The sequence below is a fragment of the Myotis nattereri genome, assembly GCF_964212035.1.
Source record: "Myotis nattereri genome assembly, chromosome: 9".
NCBI lineage: Eukaryota > Metazoa > Chordata > Mammalia > Chiroptera > Vespertilionidae > Myotis > Myotis nattereri.
Window position 1 is genome coordinate 82,548,895 of NC_138084.1, and position 6,077 is coordinate 82,554,971.

The window sequence follows — 6,077 nt, forward strand, 5'->3', positions numbered from 1 at the left end:
CTTCAGACCCACCCTGATTTGTGGAAGGAGTGTTTTTTCTCCCCGTTTAATTATTTCCTACAGCTCAGCAACCAGTCGGGCTGCTTCCTTCTGATGCACCTTTTAAAGGGGAGCCGTGTCCTCACAGGTGGGCCAGCTTGCTGAGCCGAGAGGCCCCTGGGGCAGAGCCCGAGGTGTCTGCTGAGGCCCACGGACAGAGGGCTGTGGACTGGGCCTGGCTTCAGGGGGAGGTCCCTGTGCGGACGGTGGAGTTGCTCCTCGTCTTAAGGGAAAGGGTGGGTGCCAGGGATTTGGCGTTTGCAATGAAATGGCTGCCAATTATTCAACTCACCTGGCCACGCCCAGGCACTGTCCTCCCTCCATTACAATCCAGCAACCTGCTCAATGCTCCCGCTAACAGACGAGGAAACGGAAGCTCTAGGAAGAGAACGCGCTGGCCTAAGTCACCTGGGAGAGCTGGCATCTGAGCCCAAGGCCTAGAGATGCACAGGTCTTTCCTCAGCTAAGGGCCCCAGCGCCACCTGAGCCCCTCCGTGCAAGGCGGCCTCAGAGCGCCGTGCGTCCGGCAGCCCTAACCAGGTGCACACACCCTGCGGGTGTTCCTGGCAGAGCAGGCCAGAACTTGCTTGGATCTAAAAGACAGACACAGTAATGCAGGGAATGCAAGCAATGCCAGGCCAGGGGGCTGGGTCCTGGGGCCCGAACACTTCCCTCGCACTGCCTCCACAGCAGGTTTGCTGTGTGACTCAGAAAACATCTGTCCCCCGCGCCCCCCCCCCCCCGAGCCAGGTCTCCTAAAAGAAGCCATGAAGGTGGGCCTCAGGTTACTCCCGAAGGGGGCTGTTCAGGTGTGATAGCCCCTCAGCACAGAGCCCAGGACCAGACGCGAGGAAGCCTACGCCCGCAGAGGCCTCCATCCGACCACCTGCAGGAGCACCTGCCAGGCAGGCCACCTGGTCCCCACCTGGGCTGTGACCCGCTGCCATGGTCCTGGGAGCCTCCCCAGCGAGTGCATAACTGTGCCTCTCCCGGGTGGGGCTGGAGGAACAGAACAGGGTGGGTGCGGCTGGGGTGGCATGTTCTGGGTGGTGTGTATGCAGGAGAGTGGGTTTCCCTCCCTCCCCTTGAATCCAGGTCAAGCTCAGGAGTCCTGCCCCGCTGGCTCACCAGGCTGAGCAGCTAATCCTTTGCAATAATATCCCTGGGAAAAGAGCCTAGACAAGCTTGCTTCACAAGCCAGCTGGAGTTTTAGGAGGTGTGGAGTGGTGTTGGGGTGTAGACCTGGCTCCATAATGGGAGTTCCCTCTGTTCTCAGGCACCACGGGAGCCACCTCTTGTTTGAACTTACTAGGAAGTTGGCTAAGAGCTCATGGGGTCTTCGAGGGTGGGGAGCCCTTCCTCAAAAACTCAGTCCCCATTCCACGGGGCTCTTGCCAAAGGTGAGGAGGGAGAGCCCCCTCTGTTCACAGTGTCTCCCCAACCTTGTGAGAACAGACGTAAGGAGGAAAGAGCAGGGAAGCCAAGAAGCATAAGAGAAAAACAAAGGGCTCTAGTATGGATCTGCCATCCATGGGCTGAGCCTGGGGCTGCACCAGGAGGCTCTGCTAGTCCTTGGAGCTCATGCACCTTCATCCCAAGTCTGGGGGATGGGTCTGAGCCTTGGAGTAGCTGACACAGAGTAGATGCTCAGAGAACATTGGTGGATGGATGGATGGGTGAGTGGATGGATGAATGGATGGGTGGATGGATGAGTTGGTGGATGGATGGATAGATGGATGGATGGATAGGTGGGTGGGTGGGTGGATGGATGGATGGATGGATGGATGGATGGATGAGTGTATGGATGAATGAATGAGTGGATAGATAGATGGATGGGTAGGTGGATGGATGGATGGATGGATGGATGAGTGTATGGATGAATGAATGAGTGGATAGATAGATGGATGGGTAGGTGGATGCATAGATGGATGGATGGATGGGTATGTGGATGATGGATGGATGAGTTGGTGGATGGATGGATGGATGGATGGATAGATGCATGGATGAATGGATGAGTGAGTGGGTGGGTGGATGGATGGGTGGGTGGGTGGGTGGGTGGGTGGATGTATGGATGCATGCATGGATGGATGGATGAATGGATGGGTGGGTGGATGGATGGATGGAAGAAATAAAAGTTAGATGAATCTGAGTGGGGAAATAGATGGGTAATATATGTGAAGAATGATGGGTGGGCAAAAATATGGCTGGATGGATGAATACATAGTTTGCAAATTGGATAAAATAACTGAGAAAAAAGGAAGGAAAAAGACAGGAATAGAGAGAGAAAGGAAGATAGGTGGGAAGGAGAGAGTTATGAGAAAGGAAGAGAAAGGATGGATGAAGATGAATAGGTAGAAGGCGGTGGGTGTGCTGATAACAGTTTAGCAGCTGGCTCTTCCAGGGTGAAAAAGTGCTGGTTGGTAGTGTGCCCATTTCCCCTACCATGACCAATCTCCAGCTACCAATGCAAGATGTGTGGGGAAGAGATGCACCCGATTGGCTCTCCTGAGCTATTGGGGGCCAGTGCCAGCCAATCACAGAAGAGTGGTGGGTGGGAAACCGAGGTAGATGGATAGATCGTAGGAGGGAGACAAAACATGTGGGTTCTGGAGGGTGCCACCCTCAGTTGTCCCGAGCAAGGAGCCCGGGTTCAAGTGACTCCAAGGCTGACTTACGTCTCCCGCAGGCGCCCCTCCGACCCGGCCGTCGGTGAGGGCTCCTTCCGCCGGACCCGTCTGTCCGCTCTGAGGCGTTCAGCTCAGACCGCTCAGTGCGGCTGTGATTCACTCATGGACACAGATTTCTCGAGCATCTCACTCTGTGCCAGGCCCTAACCAGGGGCGGGTCACACGGCATGAGTGAGTTGGAGAGCTCACACTCCCATGGGAAAACAAACCAGGAGTCAGTGATTTGAGTCTGGAGTCAACAGTGAAGGAGGCATTCTGTGCGGGCTGTGCTGCGGAGAGGAGGAGGAGGGGCCGGAGACTTGCTGAGAGGCCTCCCGCCAGGCTGGGTGGGGCTCACTCCCCAGCACAGACGCGTCCCCCAGCCAACAGAGGGGACTTGGGTTCAACTCAGCAGATCTGTATTTGGTTGAATGCTGGTTGACTGGTCTTTGATCCTCCTGGGCAGGGCCCCTGACCCCTTCCTCCCTTGGGGGACCCGAGCCTTCCGAATGCCTGGTGGGAGGTAGGGGCTCCTGAGGACCCCAAGGCCTGAAGAGACCTTCTCAGAGGAAGCCCGGCTCTTCCAGGACGGACGGGGCCCTCACACCCACCCGCCTGTGGCTGGCCGCGTCGAAGAGCAAGGATTCTGTCTGCTCAGATGTGAGGGCTGAGCTGGCACTGAGCACCATCCGCGGGAAGGCGATGGCTGAGAGCTGCCCCAGGCCCTTCACTCAGCCCCGCCCGGGTGCCATCCAGGGCCCAACTACACTCAGTCCATCCCCTGGGCCTGCCCCTCCAACCCAAATCCAGTGGCACTGGCTCCACAAGCAGACAATCCCTGACGATGGCAGAGACTGGCAGGAAGGACCCAAGGCCACCTACCCATGTGCTGAGGGCTGGGAGCAGAGGACCTCTTCTATTTTTAAAAATATTTTTATTGGTTCCAGAGAGAAAGGGCGAGGGAGGGAGATAAGCATCCATGATGAGAGAGTCATGGGTCAGCTGCCTCCTGCACGCCCCACACTGGGGATCGAGCCCGAAGCCGGGCATGTGCCCTGACTGGGAATCCAACTGTGACCTCCTATTTCATAGGTCGATGCTCAACTGCTGAGCCAGGCCAGTGGGGCTTGTGATGTAACATGTGGGGTCTGCTTTCACGTGGATGGTGCACCTCTCCCATGCACTAAGCTGAAAGAGCCGTGCAAAGAAAAGAAAGAAAAGAGATCAGCGGGGAGTCCTCCCAGGTGAGGCCCAGACCCAGGCCTTCTCTGCACAGACGCACGCACTCACACTCGCCTGAGCTCCGGGGAGACAGCCTGCAGAGGTGCCAGGGACCCCGCAGAGAAACAGAATCGTCCGGCTTCAGGGCCAGGGCTGCAGGCAGGACTGAAGGCTGCCTGGCACCATCCTCCCTTTGCTGAGCCTCCTCCCACACAGTCCTCTCCCTCCCCACACACAGCCCTCCCCACACAGCCCTCCCCTACACAAGCCTCTCTCCCATAGCCCTCCCCCACACAGGCCTCCCCCACACACACAGCCCTCCCCCCCCACAGTCCCCCACACACACAGCCCTCCCCACACAGCCCTCGCCCCCACAGCCCTCCCCTACACAAGCCTCCCCCCACAGTCCCTCCCACACACAGCCCTCGCCCCCACAGCCCTCCCCCACACAGCCCTCCCCCCCACAGTCCCTCCCACACACAGCCCTCCCCCCACAGTCCTCCCACACACAGCCCTCCCCCCACAGTCCCCTCCCACACACAGCCCTCCCCCATACAGCCCTCCCCTACACACAGCCCTCCCCCCCACAGTCCCTCCCACACACAGCCCTCCCCCCCACAGTCCCTCCCACACACAGCCCTCCCCCCACAGTCCCTCCCACACACAGCCCTCCCCCCACAGTCCCTCCCACACACAGCCCTCCCCCATACAGCCCTCCCCTACACACAGCCCTCCCCCCCACAGTCCCTCCCACACACAGCCCTCCCCCCCACAGTCCCTCCCACACACAGCCCTCCCCCCACAGTCCCTCCCACACACAGCCCTCCCCCCACAGTCCCTCCCACACACAGCCCTCCCCCATACAGCCCTCCCCTACACACAGCCCTCCCCCCCACAGTCCCTCCCACACACAGCCCTCCCCCCCACAGTCCCTCCCACACACAGCCCTCCCCCCACAGTCCCTCCCACACACAGCCCTCCCCCCACAGTCCCTCCCACACACAGCCCTCCCCCATACAGCCCTCCCCTACACACAGCCCTCCCCCCCACAGTCCCTCCCACACACAGCCCTCCCCCCCACAGTCCCCCCACACACAGCCCTCCCCCCACAGTCCCTCCCACACACAGCCCTCCCCCCACAGTCCCTCCCACACACAGCCCTCCCCCATACAGCCCTCCCCTACACACAGCCCTCCCCCCACAGTCCCTCCCACACACAGCCCTCCCCCCACAGTCCCTCCCACACACAGCCCTCGCCCCCACAGCCCTCCCCTACACAAGCCTCTCTCCCATAGCCCTCCCCCACACAGGCCTCCCCCCCACACACAGCCCTCCCCCCCACAGTCCCCCCCACACACAGCCCTCCCCCCCACAGTCCCCCCCACACACAGCCCTCCCCCCCACAGTCCCCCCCACACACAGCCCTCCCCCCCACAGCCCTCCCCCCCACAGCCCTCGCCCCCACAGCCCTCCCATACACAAGTCTCTCTCCCACAGCCCTCCCCCACACAGCCCTCCCCCACACAATATCCCCCACACACAGCCCTCCCCCCCACAGTCCCCCCCACACACAGCCCTCCCCCATACAGCCCTCCCCTACACAAGCCTCTCTCCCACAGCCCTCCCCCACACAGTCCCTCCCCCACAGCCCTCCCCCCCACAGCTCCCCCCCCCCCCCAGCCTTCCCCAACACAGTGCAGGCAGGTGCCAAATCTGGGTCTCCCTGCTTCCCTGAGACCGGCCGCACCCTATTCGCAGGCCTGGCCCGTTTTTCAGCGGCTGTCCCACAGGCCTTGCCTGCACTGCGGTCTTTCCTAACATCGTGTCGTGGCCCACAAACACCAAACAGCGGCCTTGGCATGCCTCACCTCTGGCTAAGGGTCCCCACGCTGGGCACAAGTGGCAGCGTAGCCTCCCCCAGACTTAGGCAGCAGCCCTCCTCCTGCCCTGGCACTGCCCCCTCCCCCCGGCTTTTCCCAGCCACTGGCCTTGGTCTGAGCCAGAGCACCGCACGCAGCAAGGCGGCCTCCGAAAGAAGAGGGCATCGGGGCTGCGTCCTGTCCTGGGGGGTAACCCACCCAGGACCCTCAGGAGGGCGGGCGGCGAGGGCCCTGCCCCTGTTGGCACTTCCCTGACACGCACCGAGAGCTC

At 60.9% G+C, this 6,077-nt stretch overlaps 1 long non-coding RNA gene across 1 annotated transcript in view; it reads right to left on the reverse strand.

Moving 5' to 3' along the window:
* LOC308524290 overlaps nucleotides 1-6,077 on the reverse strand; it is a 721,936-nt gene that overhangs the window by 482,545 nt on the left and 233,314 nt on the right. The gene's annotated exons all lie outside the window — the stretch shown is intronic.